This window comes from Ranitomeya variabilis, chromosome 4, assembly GCF_051348905.1.
Source record: "Ranitomeya variabilis isolate aRanVar5 chromosome 4, aRanVar5.hap1, whole genome shotgun sequence".
Lineage (NCBI taxonomy): Eukaryota > Metazoa > Chordata > Amphibia > Anura > Dendrobatidae > Ranitomeya > Ranitomeya variabilis.
Window position 1 is genome coordinate 273,867,664 of NC_135235.1, and position 24,215 is coordinate 273,891,878.

A 24,215-nucleotide genomic window follows, 5' to 3' on the forward strand; every position below is an offset into this window, starting at 1 on the left:
GCCCGGACTCAATGGAGGCAAGGTTCCAGGAAGCGTAAAGCCACCTCCGACGTCTCCCTTGAACTTTTGACCCTGGCCAAAAAGGCGTTGACGAACAATGTCAGCCCAGCGTTGGAGGGGTTTGGGCACTACATTGTAGACAAACTTTCAAAAATGGACAAGAGGCAAAGAACTCTTACGGAGCGTCTTATTATGGATGCAGTTAATAAGGGTTCTGATGGCACTTTGGATGAGCACACGCGCTTGGTTTCTTCCCGGCCAATGGAGCGGCCAGAGTCGGCATATTTTAATGCTTGGCCACAAACACCAATACGCCCCAATGTCCCCGTGTCCCACTTCGGCCCGTCACCCCCTAACTCCTACCCGACCATTCCGTCTCACATGGCTTCGCCCATCAGGCACCTTAATGTTAGAAATGAAGATTCGGTGTATCACGAATTGTGATACTTTGGTTTTTTACTGTTATTTATTTTTTTGTCTTGTTAATAATGTGTTTTTAATAAAACCTTTTTCTTGAACTTCAATCTCGACAGCTTGATTGGTGGGTCTCGATCACAGAGACAAAATGGGTCCACAGCACAGTATGACGGCAGAAATGAACTTAACAAAGAAATGTACTTTACAAAAAACAAAACATTGAGAATGGAATTAAAGTATATATATATTTTTTAATTTACAACATAAACTTAACAAACAGACACTAGTTTTTATTTTGGCCCCGCCTCCAACAGTTTGCACATGTCCCTAAGCTTCTGCAGCTCCCCCATTGCCACATTCTGCTGCTCCTGAATCCGCGCCAGAGTGTCTAACAGCCTTTCAATTCCGGCTTCTAGATCCTCCATGGTCACACTGCCGGCTGCTGTGGGTCAAAAAGCATAACATTAATAACACTGTAGTCTCCCGATACTGGGCTGGGATGACATCCCCATACTAGCGTTTAGGATGAATGAAACCTCTCTGTGGCTGGGGAGTCTCAGAAACTGCCCTTGCTGTCCCGGGTTACATAGACAGAGGCAGTGAGTGACAATCTTAAGCGTGTTTAAAAAAACTTATGTGGCAAGACCTCTTCTGGGGACATATTCTCCGAAGGAGAGAAGACCAGAAGTGAATGAGGGGGCCAGTACTGCGCGGACGCAGGGGTGGTTCCACAGGGACTCCCATCATGCCTCTGTCCGTGACTATGTGCATAACATGAAGATAAACAAAAATTATTATTATTATTATTTCTTATGTTATTCTTGACATTTGAAATGTTGTAAAAAAAAAATAAACTTATCATGAACAATACAATTAACATGGCAAACCTACTAGAATGTTGAGGCATTGACCCGGAGGGCACAGCTGGATCAGAGGCGGTGTGGGATGCCTCGTGGTGGCGGCGCTTTGTCTTTGCCTCTTTGAATGAAAAAAACAGGTGCTGTCAGCATACATGGCAACAGTGACTGCGGGGGGGCATACCTGCAACCAAATCCCAATCACATTATTGTGGAAACCTACTAGGATGTTGAGGCATTGACTCGGAGGGCACAGCTGGATCAGAGGCGGTGTGGGATGCCTCGCGGTGGCGGCGCTTTGTCTTTGCCTCTTTGAATGAAAAAAAACAGGTACTGTCAGCATACATGGCAACAGTGACTGCGGGGGGGGGGCATACCTGCAACCAAATCCCAATCACATTATTGTGGAAACCTACTATGATGTTGAGGCGTTGACTCGGAGGGCACAGCTGGATCAGAGGCGGTGTGGATGCCTCGTGGTGGCGGCGCTTTGTCTTTGCCTCTTTGAATGAAAAAAAAAGGTGCTGTCAGCATACATGGCAACAGTGACTGCGGGGGGGGAGGGCGTACCTGAAACCAAATCCCAATCACATTATTATGGAAACCTACTAGGATGTTGAGGCGTTGACTCGGAGGGCACAGCTGGATCAGAGGCGGTGTGGGATGCCTCGTGGCCAAAAAAAGAGGTATATTTAACCGTTATGTTGTGTGCTGTACTAATTAACTAGTGGAGCAGGCCAGGGCCAGCCAAGCCAAGGCAGACACAAAAGAGTAGGTTTACCTTTCCATATAGTGTGCACACAAAATGGCAGCCATAGCAAAGAGTTTGCAAACCGCATCCTAAAGTGCCTCCATTTTGTGCGTCCGTTTGCCAGATGCACAAGATGGCTGCCAGAGATGTTTTATACATCATTTTACCTAGTGCATAGATAAGCATTGCTGCATAGCCATACACTATACTCAGAAGAAACAAACAACAACTCAAAGATGTCATACCGTTGATGACCTAAAAAACGGGAACGCCGAAGGTGCATTTCTGGAGCCGGCGGCACAACCGCGACGCTGAGTATACCGGCGTCACAACCGCGACGCTGTGCATACTGGCGTCACAACCGCGACGCTGTGCATAAACGGAGATGCTATAGCGATGCGTATCGCGCGGTAGCACGGCTGAGTCAAGGACCTCCTCTGGGCGTTGTTAGGCGGTGCCGTACAGCGTCTTTCCAGCTAAAATGGCGGCGAGACAACGATCTGCTCCTCTGGGGCAGACCGAGCTACGCTTTTTAGTGAGCAAAATGGATGCCCTGGACTACGAGGGCCTGGAGACTCGACATGCCCACCCAAACCTCCACAAGCAGGAGGTGCTGCGCCGCATTGGGCACATGATGGAGAGGAGGTTCGGCGTCTGCCGCAGTGCGCTGCAGCTGCGGAAAAAGTGGGCTGACCTCCATTACAAAAATCCACAACTTCTGGCAGAGTTGCGTGCGGAGACAAGGCGAGGCAAGTACCAGTATGGGGGAATTGGGAGACGCACGCTGCCGGGAGGGGGGAATTGGGAGACTCGCGCTCATGGTTGCCAACTTGTCCTGGAATTCCTGGAAAAACATGCCACTTTTTTATAATGGACGTATTGTCCGAGAGGAAAATGCGGTGTCCGTGACAAAATTGGTCAGGTCAGGGGTTCCATAATCTCCAGCCCCATATTTAAATTTTTTTGATGTCCAAAATTTTTATCTAGATTGTCCAGAGATCATTTAGGAGGAGGTTGGCAACCCTGCGCGCACTGCCAGGAGGGGTAATCAGGAGACGCGCGCTGCCGTGACGCGCTTCCTAGTGATGAAATAATACGTGTCCCAGGCCTGGCAGACCATTGAACACCAGAGGCCACAGACAATGCAGAGTATAGCATCACTGGGAAGTGTGATCTCTATTTTCTATATATGTAAGTACATTAGGCGACTCAAAATTTCATTTTACTCCTTGCCGTCAATGGCCTAGGTTTTTATTTTTGTTTATATTTTTTTTAATATCTGGAGCCTTGTACTTTGGTGTCTAAACATTGCGTTTCTTTCATTTATGTGTAGAGAGACGGCGCCGGCAACTGGCACCTGCCATTGCCACCAGCACTACTTCTTCCGCCACCAGCGGCAGCCCACAGCCCGGGACGTCACGTAAGTTTACCATCATTCATTGCAATTTTATTACTGCATATGGGACATAAGAGGGTAGCGGAAATATTGTATACATTACAGGCGCAGTAAGGACCAGGCGCCCTACCATCCCTTCACCATCACTTAGGACCAGGCGCCCTCGCACCCCTCCACCATCCTCGACACCTCCCTTCCGCCATTCATCTTCCTCCCCCGGGTCGGTGGCCTTCTCCCCAGAAGCGACCATTCGTAAGTGACCAAAACAGCGAGCGCTTCCCAACGGCATCTTCCATTGTTAAGCAGGTATGTTATTGTTTCCTTCTAGCTGCGGCAGCTGTGGCCAGATCGAAGGGCTGGGAAATGAGCAGCTCTTGTTCCGGCGATGAAGAACCGGCGTCCCTTCTCCGTAAGTATACAGACAGTGGGAGGGGTTATCGGTGGGATGTCACATTTGACAACGACAAAAACAAAAAAACAAAACAAAAAAATTCTCGCCCTCTGGGACAGGACCAAATTGAGTGTGTAGTAAATGTCAGGGTATGTTCACACATGCTGTGAGAGAGCTCCTGGCAAAGCAAAAGCGCCTGGAGTGGACAGCTGCGCTCCTGCTGGCTCAAGTTCAGCAGCAGGGCCGCACGCTGCGACACCTGTTGGGCCGTGGGAGGAGATAATTTTAATGTGTTTTTGTTATTGTTTGTTAATTAGTTTGTTAATTGTTTTAAAAATAAAAAAATATTAAAAAAAAAAGTTTGTATATCTGAGGCGGTGTGGGATGCCATGTGGCGGCGGCGCTGTGTCTTTGGCTCTTCGAATGTTAAAAAAAAAACAGTCAGCGTATGTCGTACTGATCCCACGAGGACAGGCTAATAAAAATGCCCTATAAAAGTCCCTGCAGCGTACCCCACATTCACATTAATCACCCAATTCACCCTTTGGCGTACCATACTCTCCGATACCTGCGTACTCACCTCTGTTTATCTTGCGGCGAAGGTCCTGCAGGCACCCAGGGCATTTCGACTTCAGATCACCCCATTTTTTAACAATCTGGGCCTTGCTTCGGGTTATTCCAAACTGCTTCCTGAGGCCCTCAGACACCGCACGCACGACTTCCTCCTTGTGCAGGTTGCGGTGCAGCTCCAGCCCTGTGGCATTGTACTGCAGCTGATCCATTGTGCCAATCAAGAACTTCAGCTCCGGGATGCCCATTGGTGGATCACGTCATCTGGCAGCCATGTTCAGGATGTCTGGGAACCAAAGCAAGCTAGCGCAGGAACGCACGCACGCACGCTGTAACGTACGCTCGTCATCACGCCGTCATAGACAACGAGCGTACATTACGTGCCGCTCCGGCATTATGTACACATCCATCGAACGGCATTAACTATGTGCGTTCCTTCCGTGCCGCTCAGGCGTAATAAAATTTACACGGACCGGCATATACAATGAGCGTTCAGACCGTGTCGTTCTGGCGAGTTGAAATTAATCCCCCGAGGGTGGTTTGCACGTTAATGACTGGGCCAATTTTTATAATTCTGACCACTGTCCCTTTATGAGGTTATAACTCTGGAACGCTGCAACGGATCTTGGTGATTCTGACATTGTTTTCTCATGAGATATTGTACTCCATGTTAGTGGTAAAATTTATTCGATATAACTTGTGTTTATTTGTGAAAAAAACCAAAATGTGGCAAAAATTTAGAAAAGTTCACAATTTTCCAACTTTGAATTTTTATGTCCTTAAATCACAGAGATACGTCACACAAAACACTTAATTATTACCAAAAAATGAGGGGAGACTCCCCTTGAGAAAGCATGTGAGTTGCGAAACGCACGTCGGGGCGTTCCTACAGCGGCATTTATGATGGGTAAGCACTGACAGAGAACATTTCCTAATGGTTTTTTGTGCTTTTATGGTATTTACAGCTCTATCTATCCGGGTATAATATATTATTTATCTGCCTTAAAGGATTTTTTATAGGCTGTACCTTTAGCACAGAGATATATTTTACATTAACAAATACTATGTTCACACTTGCTGCTTGGTATGGAATTTAGACTGAGTCCTTTTCTACATATCCTCATATAGTATGATGTACTATTTTAAAATGTTTTCTTCAATAAACTTTATTGATTTTATCTTGTGTAGTATGGTGGTCTGTGAGTACCTTGTACTCATTTTTTGGTAATAGTATATAATCGTCCACTATTTTTTTGATTTTTTGGTATAAATTGAGAGGAGTGGTTATAGTAATGCTCCTGGCTAAGATTAAATATTTATGCTTTTTGTATCTTTATCTTAAAACACTTAATTAGTAACATTTCCCACATGTCTACTTTACATCAGCACATTTTTGGAACCAATTTATTTTTTTTGTTAGGAAGTTATAAGGGTTAAAAGTTGACCAGCCATTTCTCATTTTTACAACACCATTTTTTTAGGGACCACATTTCATTTGAAGTCATTTTGAGGGGGTCTATATGATAGAAAATACCCAATTGTGACACCATTCTAAAAACTGCACCCCTCAAGGTGCTCAAAACCACATTCAAGAAGTTTATTAACCCTTGAGGTGTTTCACAGGAATTTTTGGAATGTTTAAATAAAAATGAACATTTAACTTTTTTTCACACAAAATTTTACTTCTGCTCCAATTTGTTTGATTTTACCAAGGGTAACAGGAGAAATTGGACCCCAAAAGATGTTGTACAATTGTCCTGAGTACGCCGATACCCCATATGTGGGGGTAAACCACTGTTTGGACGCATGGCAGAGCTCGGAAGGGAAGGAGCGCCATTTGACTTTTCAATGCAAAATTGATTGATCGCTATGACGTACTATCCCGTCACTGGGAATTAAGTCCCAGGTCACCTTGACGGAATAGTACGTCATATGGGATTAAGCAGTTAACCACTTTATATAAAAAGAACAACCATGAATAACGGGAGTAATGCAATACAATTTTATTAAACAAAAGAGAGTTGCCTATTCAAACTATGACATTGTGGAAACCAAAGCATAAAATAAAGATTGTTGAGTTTATGCTAAACATACAAGTTTCTTTTTATACGGCGTGATCCTGCCAGGGCACAGCTCCAGAACCATTAAAGTACAGGCAGTATTTTTCTCTACAGTCCCTTGCATCGTCTGCCTGTCTGCCAGATCCCAGTGCTTGAAAACCTGCTAAATTTTCTTCTTGTGTCCGCCATTCCCCGGGCACAATATCTCCGGTTCTTGGGTCCACAGAATCAATAAATGAAGGAGGAGAGTAGGAGATGGTATCGTGGCGTCTCAGGAAGTTATGCAGCACACAGCATGCCAAAACCACTAAATCTATAGACGGCAGCTTCAAGTTGATAGCTGTGTGGAAAACTCTAAACCGATTCGCCATAATCAAAAAGGCATTTTCGACCACACGACGGGCCCTAGACAACCGGTAGTTATAGATTCTCCACTCCGCTGTGAGTGTTCTCTGCGCAAATGGCTTCAGCAGATGTGGATGAAGAGGGAAAGCTTCATCAGCGATGAAAACAAAATTGAGGTTTCCTTTTGTGTCTTCATTTTGTGGCAACAGCAGTTGATTGTTCCTCAAGCCTTCCCCAAATGAAGTGTGGTCAAAAACACCACCATCGGAGACTCGACCATTCATGCCAACATCCACATCCATGAACTCATAGTTCGCATTGACAAGGGCCATGAGGATCACACTGAAATATCCTTTGTAGTTGTAGAAAAAGGATCCCGAGTTGGCTGGTTGCGTGATGCGCACATGCTTTCCATCCAAGGCGCCACCGCAGTTTGGAAACTGCCACAGCTGCTCAAAATCGGAAGCAATCTTCTTCCAGTCATCCGCCGTCTTGGGAAACTGCAAGATGAAAAGGAAACATGTACAAATTAGGAAAAATATATTAATAAATAGAGTGATTGACGCGCAGTATGGAGTAGTCAAACAAAGTGAACAATCCTGAGTATGCAGGCAGCCATTTTATCAGACTGCTTCACTGACTGAGAGGGTTGCTGAACACTATATCGACATAACATAACACAGCAGCAAAAACCAATAGTAGGAAACATACAGTCACCTCCATATAATGCCTTAAGCTCTGCACAATGGCCTCGCATGTCTCCGGAATCATAACGCTCAGTAAAGGCCTGGAAACAGCAGCGGAAAACTTCAAATCCTGAAGAGACCTTCCTGTGGCCAGGAAACGCAGTGTCACCGCCAACCTTTCATCCACGGGCACGGCTGCACGCATCGGCGTATCCCGCCTTTGTATGAGTGGTGTAACAGCAGCAAGTATTATCTTGAAGGATTCCTCTGACATCCTAAGGTAGTTTCGGAAATCATGAGGGTTGTTATCACGTAGCTCTCTTATGAGACCCATGTGTGACAATGTTGACCTTTTCTGCAGCCAGCTCCTGGTCCACATGCGACGTTTCCATTTTGGACATCTCTCCTCTAGGAGCCGTGCTGCCTCAAACACCAGGGCAGCAGCAACGACAGACCTCTCACCGGAAGTCAGCATACTTGCTAAAAAGAAAACAAACGTACAATAAATACACGTGCTAACAAGCAAAATGTTTTGACCATTTATCTAAATATATATGGTGCTACCGGCATAAACGGGGCAGTCCACCGCGCAACAGCTAGATCTGTATAAGGATAAAATAGGCCACGCTACAGCTCTCTACTTGAGGCGCTCTGGCCTACCCTACTCTCCATAAGGAGCAATCGTCCACGCTCAAGCGGTAAACATGAGGTAACATCCTCGTTGAAGGGCACTATCTGCTACGCTGTAGCGTTGTACATACCTCTTGTGGTAAAAGTCTGTAGTTTAAAGTCCAGGGAATCCAGGGGATTTAGGAGTTCTGGTTCAAGCACGTGCTCCAGAGAGAAAAGAATACAGCGCTCGACAGCTGCGGTTTTTATCGGCCAGGAACAATACAATAGTACTACGTCTGTCGAATGAGCGCACAGTATTGTACCGCCCAATCAGCACACAAGAGGTGGAGAATTTGGCGCTCCTACGTATCAAGCTCCTCCACCCATTACATCGTATACAATATCGTGCACACCTCTGTTGTACGATGCGATCGTGCCGCCACAGCGGGACACTTGACGACGAAAGAAAGTTTCAAACGATCTGCTACGACGTACGATTCTCAGCGGGGTCCCTGATCGCAGTAGCGTGTCAGACACAGCAAGATCGTAACTATATCGCTGGAACGTCACGGATCGTACCGTCGTAGCGACCAAAGTGCCACTGTGTGACAGTACCCTAAAGTAACAGACTATGTGTAAGCTGGCTTACGGTGCGGTTTATGACACTTAATAAACAGTTTGATTGATTTGTGTGAGATATCGTGCCTGTATGCCTTATTGCCGTGCAAAGCGAGTGTCCCCCAAGACCCGAAGTAAGGGAAGCGCTACAATAGATAGATAATAGATAGATAGATAGATAGATAGATAGATAATAGTTAGATAATAGATAGATAATAGATAGATGATAGATAATAGATAGATGATAGATAACACTGGTCAACAGCATTTTTGGTGCCAAAGATATTTCATCGAATTTAGGGTATTTTTGGGGTGCTGATTCTGAATATGTCATCAGTTTTGCCAGATTGGCTCAAGTTTTTGAGATTTTTGGTATCTTATTTATAGCACTTGTTGGTAAATGCGACGCATCATCTCATTAATTTCTTTGGATTAGTACTTGAACTGAGCAGTTCTCAATATAGTTTTGTGTTAATTAGTGTTCTAAAAGTTTGTTCATAGCTTGATTTTTGCACTAACTTTATGTTGTTGTCTGTTTTCCAGTGAAAAGCATGAACTCATCAAGAAGAAGTTGTCTTAACGATCCAGACTCATTCTGTTACATTTGTGGTGAATACACACTGCCAAAACATAGAAGAAACATAACAGACTTCGTAAAAAAAGTGTATTTTGCCTATTTTGGGGTTATGCTTGGGGACCAAGACAAGTTTTGGGCACCACACATAGTGTGCAAAGCATGTATCGAATTATTACAAAAATGGAGCAAAGGACAAAGAAAAAGCTTCAAATTTGGTGTTCCAATGGTGTGGAGAGAGCCAAAAAATCATCATGATGACTGTTATTTATGGTAAACACAGGTACAGGCACATCTTCACAATGAGGGACAGGCCTTCCTGCAGATTCCATGTTACTCCCATTTTCGTTTCTTATGCTTATTGAATCCTTGCACTTGCACTGCACAGAAATAACAGTCATCATGATGATTTTTTGGCTCTCTCCACACCATTGGAACACCAAATTTGAAGCTTTTTCTTTGTCCTTTGCTCCATTTTCGTAATAATTCGATACATGCTTTGCACACTATGTGTGGTGCCCAAAACTTGTCTTGGTCCCCAAGCATAACCCCAAAATAGGCAAAATACACTTTTTTTACGAAGTCTGTTATGTTTCTTCTATGTTTTGGCAGTGTGTATTCACCACAAATGTAACAGAATGAGTCTGGATCGTTAAGACAACTTCTTCTTGATGAGTTCATGCTTTTCACTGGAAAACAGACAACAACATAAAGTTAGTGCAAAAATCAAGCTATGAACAAACTTTTAGAACACTAATTAACACAAAACTATATTGAGAACTGCTCAGTTCAAGTACTAATCCAAAGAAATTAATGAGATGATGCGTCGCATTTACCAACAACTGCTATAAATAAGATACCAAAAATATCAAAAACTTGAGCCAATCTGGCAAAACTGATAGCATATTCAGAATCAGCACCCCAAAAATACCCCAAATTCATTAAAATATTTTGGACACCAGAAAAAAAATTTTTTTGTTGACCTGTGTAATAGATAAATAATAGATAGATAATAAATAGATGGATAATCGATAGATAATAGATAGATGATAGATAGATGATGGGTAGATAATAGATAGATGATGGATAGATAAATGGATAGATAGATAATAGATAGGTAGATAGATAGATAGATAGATAGATAGATAGATAGATAGATAGATAGATAGAACCTCTTATTCTGATCTTCCACTCAGCAACCATCAGTCTTTTCAGAGTTTCTCTTTGTGATGGGGATGTCAGGTTGAGAAGGAACAGAAAAGGGAAAATTAAAGTATGTGACACATTGCTTGTTAAAGGGGTTGTCTCTTTCAGAAAACTTTTGCCTGTCGGCTCAATCAGTTCTAAAATGACAAACCACACTTTCCCTACCCTCCCCCTACCCTACCCATACGGACAGTGCTGCAGCCGGTCACTGAGCTCAGCAGCTTTGTCGATGTAGATAGTACGAGCTGCGATTGGCTGCAGTGCCGTCGAATTGACATCACCACACGTATCAGATATAAGTTGGGGTCAGCGGACCTGCTGCCGGACCAGGCATTGCGGACGTATACGGACCAGGAATTAGGCTCGTGTTAACTCGGCTTAAAGAAAATGACTTTAGATAAAAATAAAGCACCCGTTATTGTTGGATGTAAATAATGACAGGGATCTGTGGATGTGTCCTCAGGTTAGAGCGTGTATATATATATATGTATATCTGACATCTTCTGACCCGAACACAACGTTCTCTATTCTACCTATGAAGCTGCTGCGCTTGGTCCAGCGGACAGTGAGGTCCCTACTTGAGTAACTGGCGGAGGAGCCCGGGAACAACAGAGGAATAAAAGGAAAGAGCCCAGATCATAAGAAGAAATAGGAAGACACAAGAAGTATTTCACAGACGTTCCCCTCCTCCACGTACGCTTACTGAGAGAGTTTGTTTAAAAATCATGGTTCTGAGCAGCACATCATCCTAGGTGAACCTGATGTGTGACCAATCAGAGGAGTGGGCGTGGTCGGACTACCTGGCAGCAGGTTCACTAGTCCTCTGGTGATAATCTCCTGCTGATAAAACAGGGATTTTATCAAAACTGCAGCAAGCAGCCCAGTAAGAGACATATCACTGAAATCAGACTCTCAGCCTCTGTATCATGCTGGTTTCAGATCAGGTGACAAAAATCTGCTGACAGATTCCCTTTAAATCATGTGTATTTTAGATCAGTAACAACGTTTCAGACTACATGTTCTTTGTTAGACTTTTCTGTCTTATAATGAAGCCTGTTCATAATAAAACCAGCACACAGCATGATCATAGTTTATGCTTGAAGACGAGTGTGTCCTTAGAAGTCTATTTGGCTACGGGAGGTATGTTATCTCATATATTAAAGGGGTATTCCCATTTACAAGATCCTATCCCAATATGTAGTAAGCATATTAATAATAATATTAGAAAATGCCTCCAATTATCAATGTAGTGTAGTTCTTCTGATTAGCTATGTCGCTTACCCTGTGTTAAGGGCAAAGCAGTAATATAGATATCAATGTTTACGGCCACTAACAACTAACTAATTAACTAAGTGTCACTATATGAGTGGTAATAACCATGGATACCTAAGTTATTGCAATGCCCAGCACATGGGGTAAGTGACATAGTTAATGAGAAGAACTATTCTACAGTTCTAATTGGATGTATTTGCTAATATTATTATTATATCTGCTACATATTGGGAAACAATCTTGGAGATGGGAATATCCCTTTAAATCATGTAAATTTGCAGAATAAGATCAACCACCCATTTCTTAAACCAAAATATTTTAAACCGAAAGGTTTCACTGCCCAGTCCCAGGCCTAATTTGAGTTTTCATAGACATATATTACCGCTAAGATATCACCTTTGAACATGTTACAGATCAATATCTAAGTTACTGTATAGAACTGTAGAATAGTTCTTCTCATTAGCTATGTCACTTACCCCATGTGCTGGGCATTGCAATAACTTAGGTATCCATGGTTGTTACTACTCATATAGTGACAGTTAGTTAATTAGTTAGTTGTCAGGGGCCGTAAACATTGACATCTATGTTACTGCTTTTCCCTTAACATGGGGTAAGCGACATAGCTAATTAGAAGAACTACACTACATTTCTAGTTGGAGGTATTTGCTAATATTATGAATATTACACCTACTACATATTGGGATAGGATGTTGGAGATGGGAATACCACTTTAATCCATGTAAATTTGGATAACCGATCATCCACCCATTTCTTAAACCCAAATCCTTTAAACTGAAAGTTTGCGATGCTCAGTCCTTGGCCTAATTTCAGTTTTCAGGGACACATATTACCCCTAGGAAATGACCTTTCAACATGTTATGAAGCAATTGTACATCAAGTTTGCTGTCAAAACATTCAAACAGTGGAGGATACAATCGTAAGTTGTGCGCTCGCAGTTCCTTTCCAATTTTTTACATAAAACTTTTATTGTCGCCTGCGAGCAAGAACTGAGTTTAGTAAAACAGTTCTAAAACGTCATAGTTCTAGGTCCTGGGAGAAAAATCAAACAATAGCGGCTCTTATCGATAAATTGGAGTGTCAAGCCTTGCAGAAAGTTGAACATAAATATTGTGAGTTTTCTCTTTCCCTGGATTATTGGGATAAGTGTCTTATTACTGTTTCCACAGATCTATAGATAAGGCAGCTGTGCCTTGACAGTGATTATGTAACACCGAGACACCTGTCTGTACCGACACCTAGTGTCTCTATGATGTCCAAGTTACTTTTTGGGTTCAGCAACCCAAAGCTTGTGGAAAGGCTGTGACGCAGCCAATCAACAAGCTTTACTGTGCGGGCAATTCCAGCTCAATCACAGCCATGCCAAGTAATGTAACCTTGGCCAGATCTGTGCCTTGTCACAATTCTGTCTCTGAGCCAGTTCCTTTGGCCTCATGATTCTCATTTGGTCTGACATGCACTGTGAGCTGTGAGGTCTTCTATAGACAGGTGTGCGCCTTTCCAAATCAAGTCCTATCAGCTTAATTAAACACAGCTGGACTCCAATGAAGGAGTAGAACCATCTCACGGAGGATCATAAGGAAATGGACGGCATGTGACTTAAATATGAGTGTCTGAATACTTATGACCATGTGATATTTCAGTTTTTCTTTTTTAATAAATTTTCAAAAATGACTACATTTCTGTTTTTTTCAGTCAAGATGGGATGCAGAGTGTACATTAGTGAGAAAAAAATGAACTTTTTTGAATTTACCCAATGGCTGCAATGAAACAAAGAGTGAAACATTTAAAGGGGTCTGACTACTTTCCGTACCCACTATATATATTAGACACAATGACATCAAAATGTGGTTAAAGTGTATACTGATGGGCTGGCAAGAGACTCAGTATCTGTATGTTCCAGACTTCTGGAGCGCCCGCCAGGGCCGTGGGGTACCCGGGCCGGGTCCGATTGTTCTTCTGGGGTTGTCACAGCAGCAGTGACCCGCGGTCCTGGGCATCCAATAAAATTAAGATAAAGGGGAAATAAAGTTTATAGGGGATTAGTTCGTGACACCACCAGTGGTGTGTGGCAATAAGAAAATGGCCGACACTGCACACGGCACATGGTGACGCAGCAGAGATGTTACAGCTCTCCACGGGTAGAGCTAGGCCCCAGGGCAGTTAAAGTGTTAAAGTCTATGATGGACTGTTGTAGTGCAGAGCAGGTGATGCAGTAATAATTCTGAGAACACATCAGGGTGCAGTTTTCACACTTTACTCAAAGTCGGATGGTTACAGTCTCCAGCCTGGCGCTGTGTCCTCCAGGTCTGTGGTCCAGCCAGCTCTCAGGTAATTTGGGGTTCACTTTCCCGAGACCCCCTTTCTTATGTGCCTTCCCTCGCCGTCTCGCTGTGCTGGCTTCACCCTCCTGCCCTGCACCTCACACACGGTGTCCCAAGCCAGTAGCCTCGGATCCTGCCGGGCGACGTCCTCCTGGTCCCCTAGATTCTATATGGCTGCCTTTTCAGCGAATATGTGTGGATGCGGCTGTAGCACATACAGATACCACAGCCTCCGGCTTGCTAGCTGAGTCTTGTAGTTTCTCCACTAGTCTAGGGGCCGGTCCCCCCCACTGTGACTTGGTCCTTCCACCTGACTACGGTCGGCGTGGATTTGGGCGCCAAGGGTGGATTCTTCACTTCCCTTGCCCCTAGGACCCCTTTCTTCCTTCTATCAGATTCTCTCTTCACGTCTGCTCTGCTCAACTCCTCCCCGCTAACTGACTAACTTTCCCTCCAACTCCTTTTTATCAAACTGAAATACAGGCAGATCATAGAATAAAATGAATAACAATATACATGAGGTGCACAATACAAAAACAACGGAATTGCAGTCATATTTTTTCAGACCAGATCCAACATGTGGCGACAAAGATGTGCGCAAACGTGGTGGCTGGAGTAAATCCGGTTTCGTGATCCGTGAGCTGTGAGTGCTTCCTATTGTCAAGAGCTAAAAAAGCTATACAGCTGAAAGTAAAGATAAGGAAAAGAACAAATGGCATGGAAACAAAAGGTTATGGCATAAGACGGTGAATATTGTAAAAGGACTCCATACGTGATCGAGGTCAATGCTACCTCAAAGGATACTAGGTAGAAGAATAATCCGGGTGCTTGAGAAAAGTGTTGTGCACTACAACAAATTGAAGTTAACCTATGAGGAAAGTGTGACAACACAGGTTAATAGGGAAATTGTCCGTATAGATATCCGGCTGCAAGAAGAATTACAGCATTAATGACTACTATGCGTGATATTGAAATAGTGGTATAAGGCACAGGGTTATACGGCTAACTGAAAAGGAGAGAAAATTGAAAACCGTAGAGGAAAGTATAGGGACCAATTGGAGAGAGGCAGAAAGCCTATGGCATATAAGGGAAAATATATGTATGTAAGGCTTTCTGCCTCTCTCCAATTGGTCCCGGGGTACTCAGCTCAGGCCTATCTGGCCTTGATATTTCTACGTGCAATTGTCCAGGTAAACGTTACTCCACATGCTCCATTTTATCTCAGGGCCCCGTCATGTCCCCATAACCCACAGCGCAGCAGCGTTCAACTTGCTGAATTTATTCAGTATCCGTGCATGGTTGCCACATGGTCACTATACTTTCCTCTACGGTTTTCAATTTTCTCTCCTTTTCAGTTAGCCGTATAACCCTGTGCCTTATACCACTATTTCAATATCACGCATAGTAGTCATTAATGCTGTAATTCTTCTTGCAGCCGGATATCTATACGGACAATTTCCCTATTAACCTGTGTTGTCACACTTTCCTCATAGGTTAACTTCAATTTGTTGTAGTGCACAACACTTTTCTCAAGCACCCGGATTATTCTTCTACCTAGTATCCTTTGAGGTAGCATTGACCTCGATCACGTATGGAGTCCTTTTACAATATTCACCGTCTTATGCCATAACCTTTTGTTTCCATGCCATTTGTTCTTTTCCTTATCTTTACTTTCAGCTGTATAGCTTTTTTAGCTCTTGACAATAGGAAGCACTCACAGCTCACGGATCACGAAACCGGATTTACTCCAGCCGCCACGTTTGCGCACATCTTTGTCGCCACATGTTGGATCTGGTCTGAAAAAATATGACTGCAATTCCGTTGTTTTTGTATTGTGCACCTCATGTATATTGTTATTCATTTTATTCTATGATCTGCCTGTATTTCAGTTTGATAAAAAGGAGTTTCTGATGAAGGTCTGATGTATGGACCAAAAACGTTTACTCTTTAACTGGATGCACAAATAAAATGGAATAATCATCTTGCAAATATTCTTCTGAGTGCCAAGTTTATTTTGATCATTGGATTTACGGGCTGGAAACCTGACTTGAGCACCACATAGGAACCTTGAGTGCCGTGTACATTTTCCTTTCCCTCCAACTGTCACACCACTCCCCACCAGATTGAGGCTCCTCCCCCCTAGCCTAGAGCAGTGTAGTGAATGCACAGGTGCGAGTCCCGGGTAGTGCCCCCTCCTTACCCGAGAGCTAGATACCATACCTCTGACTGAGGTGCAGTACCTCTGTGGCGACTGGATACTCAGGGGTGCTACACTTCAGGCGCTCATCAGCTACAATCTATTTGTCTATTTGTGGAGCGCCCCCACTGCCGCAGGGCCGAGGGGTACCCGGTACCGGGCCTCTGAGTCTCTGCTCTGGGATTGTCATAATGGCTAGACCCGGTCCGTGACCCTGCTGAGGGGCATACAGTGATAGATGTAGATAGTGGTGGTGGTGCGGTGCAGTAAATAACGAGGACACCAGGTTGCAGTCTCTTTACCTCTTTACTGAAGATCTCTGGGTCCTCAATCCGGAATACGGTTAACCAGGCTGCGCAAGTCCGGCCGGTCCAATGGCACCTCCAGAGTTCTCTTTGCAGGTGGAAATCTGTGCCTTCCTGCTAGCGCTATGTGTTGTGGTCCTTCCCTGCTGTGCTTACGGAAAGTCCCCACAACTGTTGTGTCTGTTTCTTAAGTTCCCTCACAACTCGATTAGATGATGTTCTGCTAATCTTCCGTCCCTCCCTGATGTTACGGTTAGGACGGCACCTGTATGACGGGTAGGCTCGGAGCTCTTCCGGGACCCTAGAGTCGCCCCTCTCCACAAGTTGCCCCCCAAGACTGCATAGGTGATTTAGGTGAGACAGCCCGCCTATGACTGACTGTCCTGCCGTTGGTTTGAAGTATTGCTTGAAGCTGGATGTATGAATACTTCCTCGGCGTTCCGGCCGCCGGTTGTGCGCCTCAGTAGGATGTTGCCTCGGTCTCACAGCACGACTCCTACTGGTATTCTCCTTGTTGCCTTGATCTCGTTTCTCACTCAGCACAATCTATCTCGCTTCTAATCCTTCCTTGGGTACCGGCGCTATGCTGAGCAGGCACGGTCCCGTGACGTTCTCTCAAGTTGCCAGACCTCTGTCAGGATCCCACCCCCGACAGGGGCCCTACCGAATCTTCCCCCACAACACCCTCTGCCACAAGGTGTTGCCTGGTTCCAACCCAGTCAGCTTTCTGTTCTAACTTCCTGCCTGACCCCCAGTTTTACCAGTATGTGAGGAGTGGCCTAATGAATAGAACCCTTAGCTCCCCCTGGAGGCCCGGCTGTGAAATGTATTGGTGTCTGTGATACCTGGTCAGATGAACTCCTTCAGTGCCATCAGACGTACCATAGCTCCCCTTAGTGGCGGAGCCACAGTACTGCAACGACCAGGACTCTGGGGCGCTGCATTTGCATCATATACTGTGTATCATATAAGCCACTTATATTTATATACTCGCCTCTAGTCTTTCAGTCTTTCAGACTTCGTTCTGCAAATCATTTTATTTTGAGCCCAAAACACCTTTACTTCAAAATCCTCCGCAGTTACCAACTTCAAATTTCCTTTGTCATTAAATTCTCAGATAATCACTCTGCCCACACAAGCTACAGAAAAGCAGCATTAAATCCATTCACAGGCGCGATTTGGATGTCACAAGAATTGAACAATTCTGTAACCTGAAATAAACTCAGATGTTTTATTGATGCAGAGCAAAACAAAAAATATAATTATTGGCGAGCAATCAAAGCACAAAATTCATATTTCAAAGAGACATCATGCACATTATCTCCATTTAACTCATCATTTACTTCCAGTACAGGATGCTCAATAACTATGACCCTACAACACCGCAAAATACAATATACAGGTGCTTCTCACTAAATTAGAATATCGTCAAAAAGTTCAATGATTTCAGTTTTTCAATACAAAAAGTGAATCTCACATATTATATAGAGTCATTACACACAGAGTGATCTACAGTATTTCACATGTTTATTTCTGTTAATGTAGATATTTATGGTTTACAGCCAATGAAAACCCAAAAGTCATTATCTTAGAATACTTTATAACACCAGCTTGAAAAAATGATTTTAAATCTGTAATGTTGGCCCACTGAAATGTATGTTCAGTAAATGCACTCAATACTTGCTCGGGATTCATTTGGCATCAATTACTGCATCAATGCTGGGTGGCATGGAGGCGATTAGCCTGTGGCACTGCTGAGGGGTTATGGAAGCCCAGGTTGCTTTATTAGCAGCCTTCAGCTTCTCTGCATTGTTGGGTCTGGTGTCTCTCATCTTGACAATACTCCATAGATTCTCTAGGGGGTAAAGGTCAGGCGAGTTTGCTGGCCAATCAAGCACAGTGATACTGTTGTTTTTACACCAGGTATTGGTACTTTTGACAGTGTGGACAGATGCCAATTCCTGCTGGAGAATGACATTTCCATTTCCAAAAAGCTTGTCTGCAGAGGAAAGCATGAAGAGCTCTAAGATTTCCTGGTAGATGGCTGCACTGACTTTGGTCTTGATAAAACACAGTGGACCTACACCAGCAGACGACATGGCTCCCCAAACCATCACTGATTGTGGAGACTTTACACTAGACCTCCAGCAGCTTGGATTGTGGTGTCTCCACTCTTCCTCCAGACTCTGGGACCTTGATTTCCAAGATCTAGTGTGAAGTTTCCACAATTAGTGTTGGTTTCAGGACTCATGTCATCTGCTAGTGTAGGTCCACTGTGTTTTATCAAGACCAAAGTCAGCGCAGCCGACTACCAGGAGATTTTAGAGCACTTCATGCTTCCCTCTTCCAACAAGCTTTTTGAAGATGAAAATGTCATTCTCCAGCAGGACTTGGCACCTGTCCACACTGCCAAAAGTACCAATACCTGGTTTACACACAACAGTATCACTGTGCTTGATTGGCAGCAAACTGACCTGACCTTAACTCCATAGAGAATCTATGGGGTATTGTCAAGAGGAAGATGAGAGACACCAGACCCAACAATGCAGAGTTGCAGACAAGCTGAAGGCTGCTATATGGAGAGATGTCAGCTATTGAGGCCCAGTCCCCAGCTGACCTCTAAAGTAACATACATGGCTGGAATCATACATGCTGTCCCTAGTTCAGATAGCATGTATTCGCTGCATGGTTCTCTTTAATCCTTCCCTACATAGCAATTTTATGGGGTATTTTTATTAGTTTTCATTACTTCCACCCCATTTAGAAAGTTAACAGCTGTGGCAAAACTGAGTACCACGCACAGCACTTAGAGGCAGATGATGGCTGAATAACACAACCATCATCTGCTGGGAAATATGCGGACTCAGCTTTTGAGTTTGCATCAAAGACTTTGTGATGTGTGCAGGGAAGGGAAGGAGATTAACTGTGACATCACCCATTGTGAATGGTGGCTCCTGTGTTATCTAGTGTGTATAGAGGTGCTATCAGTCATTGTTCAGGAGGAGGAGGTGAGCTGTGAAATCACCTATTGTGAATGGTGGATCCTGTGTCATCTACTGTATATAGAGGTGCTATCAGTCATTGTACAGGAGGAGGAGGTGAGCTGTGACATCACCTATTGTGAATGGTGAATCCTGTGTTATCTACTGTGTATAGAGGTGTTATCAGTCATTGTTCAGGAGGAGGAGGTGAGCTGTAACATCACCTATTGTGAATGGTGGATCCTGTGTTATCTACTGTATATAGAGGTGTTATCAGTCATTGTACAGGAGGAGGTGAGCTGTGACATCACCTATTGTGAATGGTGAATCCTGTGTTATCTACTGTATATAGAGGTGTTATCAGTCATTGTATAGGAGGCGGAGGTGAGCTGTGACATCACCTATTGTGAATGGTGGATCCTGTGTTATCTACTCTATATAGAGGTACTATCCGTCATTGTTCAGGAGGAGGAGGTGAGCTGTGACATCACCCATTGTGAAGAGTGGATCCTGTGATATCTACTGTATATAGAGGTGGTATCAGTCATTGTACAGGAGGAGGAGGTGAGCTGTGATATCACCTATTGTGAATGGTGGATCCTGTGTTATCTACTGTATATAGAGGTGTTGTCAGTCATTGTACAGGAGGCGGAGGTGAGCTGTGACATCACCTATTGTGAATGGTGGATCCTGTGTTATCTACTCTATATAGAGGTATTATCAGTCATTGTGTAGGAGGAGGAGGTGAGCTGTGACATAACCTGTTGTGAATGGTGGATCCTGTGTTATCTACTGTATATAGAGGTGTTATCAGTCATTATATGGGAGGAGGATGTGAGCTGTGATATCACCAATTGTGAATGGCGGATCCTGTGTTATCTACTGTATATAGAGGTGTTATTATCAGTCATTGTACAGGAGGAGGAAGTGGGCTGTGACATCACCGATTGTGAATGGTGGATCCTGTGTTATCTACTGTATATAGAGGTGTTATCAGTCATTGTACAGGAGGAGGTGGAGGTGAGCTGTGACATCACCTATTGTGAATGGTGGATCCTGTGTTATCTACTGTATATAGAGGTGTTATCAGTCACTGTACCGGAGGAGGAGGTGAGCTGTGACATCACCTATTGTGAATGGTGGATCCTGTGTTACATACTGTATATAGAGGTGTTATCAGTCATTGTACAGGAGGAGGTAAGATGTGACATCAACGATTGTGAATGGTGGATCCTGTGTTATCTACAGTATATAGATGTGTTATCAGTCATTGTACAGGAGGAGGAGGTGAGCTGTGACATCATCTATTGTGAATAGTGGATCCTGTGTTATCTACTGCATATAGAGGTGTTATCAGTCATTGTGCAGGAGGAGGTGAGCTGTGACATCACCTATTGTTAATGGTGGATCCTGTGTTATCTACTGTATATAGAGGTGTTATCAGTCATTGTACAGGAGGAAGAGGTGAGCTGTGACATCACCTATTGTGAATGGTGGATCCTGTGTTATCTACTGTTTATAGAGGTGTTATCAGTCATTGTACAGGAGGAGGAGGTGAGCTGTGATATCATCTAGTGTGAATGTTGATTATGGTGTTATCCATTTTATTTATTTGTGTTATTATTCTGTATATTCATGTCTGTAATGATGAGATGGCTGCTTAAAAGTTATATGTAGAGAATAGGATGTGTGAGTATAACATTAGACATAGTGATCAGTGTAAGAAATTGCAAGATTTCTTTTTTTTTTTAATATAGGCTGTGATAGGGAAATAAAAAAAAAAAGATTTTACATGAATACTTTAAATAAATGATAGATATTTCTAGTGATTACACATTCCCTTGTAAAGCCTGTGTACATACATTGGCATGGGGCAGCTGGCTATCACTTCCATCTGAAACACGCATTCTTGTATGCAAACAATACAAACATTAATTATTATTGCCAAATACTGGAAAAAAGAAAGCAGAGTAAACCATTCGGGAATAAGAGCAATAAAAGACAGACAAGTCCTACTGTAGGACTCCTGCATAAAGAATTGCCCAATTATACCAATATTTTCATCCTGACCCTCTCATCAGTGGAAGCTCCTGTATCTGTCATCAGCAAAATATGATCCCTGTTATGTGATATGTGGCAGCACTGCTGTTGGAGGCAGGGAATGATGGCTGATGGCTGACATACTCCAGTGGATTCACTTCTGTGTTTATTTATTATTTACAAATCCATATGTGATGTATGAACACAAACAGAACAATGCAGACTATTCTCCATCCCTTTCTCCAGCTGAATGTTTCAGCCAGGACAGAAGTTCAAGTTGTGGCCATACTGTCCTGCCTGCTCCATTCATTGTGAGACAGGTCTGGAGCAGGATCCTAAACATTCCCATCATTTTTTTTTTTTAATTTAAAGAGGGTAAAAATTCTGTGCTTGTTAATTTCTGTATGTATTACGTATTGGATGGAGAAGCATGCTCACTCGGAGCTTGAAATCCTCAGCATATGTTATGTATATGTAGCATATATATATATACAGTATATACACAGTATATCACTGTCTTCTTGTATCCACCACTAGAGGGATTTTAGAAGTGTAATGAGTACTGTTTATACTGTTTATACAGGATACAGTAATCTCCTACGTCCCTCCTAGTGGTGTCCGCCGACACCATAGATATGTAGGGAAAACGTAGTTTTGTGTAAGATTAATACAACACACAACCACTATAAAGATAGAAGACACTGAGAGCAGACTTAAAAAAAAAACCATGGCGTTACATAGTGAATAATCACTTTAAATCCGAATTCAGAAAGCCCTGGTGTTGATGTGAACATTCATGTAAACATTTTCTGCTCAAAGAAGTCACTAGTTCCTATATATGTATTATGTGCATTTCTATTATTAATATTATTATTTTCATTATAAATAATGAGAAAATAATAACATATATATTATTACTTAATTGTCATATATATATGTATATATATATATATATATACATACATACATAAAATTATTTATATTTTTTTATATATATATTATAAAATTAGATTACTATTATATTATATACTTATATTATAACATAAACATATGTTTCTATAATACATACAAACAAAATATATGTATTTATATTGCATTATATATACACATAAAATTACACGGAAAACAATGCATTTTATTATTGTTATATTATTATAATATTATATATTTTATTGCAGAAAAAAATAGCAACAATACAAATATATATGTGCTACTATTATTAAAACAAAACTAACAAAAATAATGAAAATGTGACTTTCCTCGCTGAAGTGTAAGAAGCAGGCAGAGATGGATCTCACCAGGTCTCCTTCCTCCTGAGCAGGCAGGGAGTCTCAGCTGAGGCTTGCTTTGTGCAGAGCTGCTCTTGTCTTGATTTTAACCAGTTTCCTCTGTTTAGCCTCAAGAGTCATCTGGTCTGCTCTTGTGACTGTGGATACAAGTGGACATCCCCCTCACTTGATTTTATCCAGGGGGCTACGCTGTACAGCTAATGATGGCTGAGGCAGAGCATTGGCTTTAGAACCTAGAGAAAGCACAGCAGCATTTTACTCTTGACTCACATTCTCCTCCTGTAAAATCACATTTATTGAATAACACAGGAAGTTTATAAAGCAAAGTGCAAAACAACAAAAAAAGAAGCATCAATTCAAAGACACTCAGGAGAATAGCTTTAATGCAAATGTAAGAAGAAAAATGACAAAAGATTGTTTGCAAAGAGAAAGGAGTCTGCAGGGAGGTGGGGAGAGCTCCTCTAAGACAGGAACAACTGCATGGCTTTATTAGAGTGAGTCAGGGGCTTTTAGTCTGGGTAAGTGGGGTGGACTGTATAAATGCAGGAATGATGTCTAAGGAGGGACTACAGCAGGAAATGGATGAGTAGGGTATCTGTCTCCTCCTCTGTACCTGAGAGCTCCAGGGAGCTGTCCAGATCCTGGTGCTGAATGGCCATTTCTTAGAGATCCCGTCTCCTCCAGAGGAGCTGTCCCCATCTCACTGCTGAATGTCTGCTTCCTTTGCTTGTAGTGTCTGATTTTCTTTTTTTTTCCTGCTTTTACCGGAAAATATTAAGTCTTTTTTATCTACAACAGAAAGAAAACCTTTCCTTGAGAAAGCAGGTGGATATCCAAGATATAGTCAATTATTGAGAACCATTGACCTGAAATATGCTCCTTGGGTTCTGCAGTAAAATCCTGGATGCTTCTTAAAGTTTTCTTGTCCAAATATTTTTGGAAGAAGGAATCAATGTTAGGTCAGTCCAGAAGTTTGATGCTTCCAAGCTTCCTTGGCTTCCTATGAAGACTTTGAATCCTGACTCCGATCTGATGGTCCTTCACGTTTACTCTTTGTAGATGGGACTTTTCTTCTACATGGGCTTCATCTCATTGATTATGGTAACTCCCTAAGAACTACAAGAACCCAAAAAAGTCAGGTGGATCTAGCAGTCACTAGGTTGTGATGCACCATTCCTGCTGAGTCTTATGGCTTGAAGGTAAGACACACTCTATGATAGATAGATATGCATGAAGGCTTTTCTCTACGCAACCACCAGATCTTAGCATTTTTGGCTCATTTTAACTAACTGCTTGTGAATGCATC

The 24,215-nt window shown here is 42.9% G+C and overlaps 1 protein-coding gene and 1 long non-coding RNA gene across 5 annotated transcripts in view; one reads left to right on the top strand and one right to left on the bottom strand.

Moving 5' to 3' along the window:
- Positions 1-1,497: 1,497 nt before the first annotated feature.
- Positions 1,498-23,656, bottom strand: LOC143764430 (uncharacterized). Of its 2 annotated transcripts, none has more exons than XR_013213189.1 (4): positions 23,523-23,656; positions 22,919-23,142; positions 1,691-1,776; positions 1,498-1,584 (listed from the first exon to the last, which is right to left on the bottom strand). It is a non-coding gene; the product is annotated as an uncharacterized LOC143764430 (long non-coding RNA). The 2 variants fall into 2 exon arrangements; XR_013213190.1 differs by lacking the exons at positions 1,498-1,584; positions 1,691-1,776 and adding exons at positions 12,812-14,781; positions 14,902-14,965.
- DRD2 (dopamine receptor D2) overlaps positions 23,170-24,215 on the top strand; it is a 391,195-nt gene continuing 390,149 nt past the window's right edge. The window contains exons 1-2 of one of the 3 annotated variants that reach the window (XM_077249975.1): positions 23,172-23,868; positions 23,969-24,108. The gene's annotated coding sequence lies outside the window, so the exon portion shown is untranslated. Of the gene's footprint in view, positions 24,109-24,215 lie in introns of all 3 variants that reach the window. The other 2 variants (XM_077249976.1, XM_077249973.1) reach the window with 2 other exon arrangements.